Below are 476 nucleotides of genomic sequence, written 5' to 3' on the forward strand. Positions count from 1 at the left end.
ATTCAGAATCTAAATTTATTCTTCCACCATGTTCCTCAACTTCTCACGAGTCTCACGTTTGATAAAATTAGCTCGACAGTCCTGCGATCAATCCCCAAGACGTTCCTTCGCGTTTCCTTCGGCACACGAGGAAATAGAAGGAACCTGTACATTGAGCTTGAATCGAATATTCGTTCCCTCACGTCGACAAGAATAAATACATTTCCGATATTCCTGGCTGGCCAAGATTTTATTAAGAACCTCCACGGTAATAACCGGTTGATGAAAACTTCGAGAAAATTCTTCTCGTCGAGATGTCAAGATTAATAACGGGCCGATATATATCCAGATTTCCAAGGAGGAAGTTTTTCCGCCGTGTTGGAACAATAGATGGCGGGGTGTCGAGCGAGAAGAAGAACGGCGTGCCGGTTCCCGCGAAGGGGAAGCGTGCAACCAAGTCGGAGAAGCCACTCGGGAAGTAATTTGCTCAATGCCTG

This window comes from Apis dorsata, unplaced genomic scaffold, assembly GCF_000469605.1.
Source record: "Apis dorsata unplaced genomic scaffold, Apis dorsata 1.3 scaffold_465, whole genome shotgun sequence".
In the NCBI taxonomy this organism is placed as follows: Eukaryota; Metazoa; Arthropoda; class Insecta; order Hymenoptera; family Apidae; genus Apis; species Apis dorsata.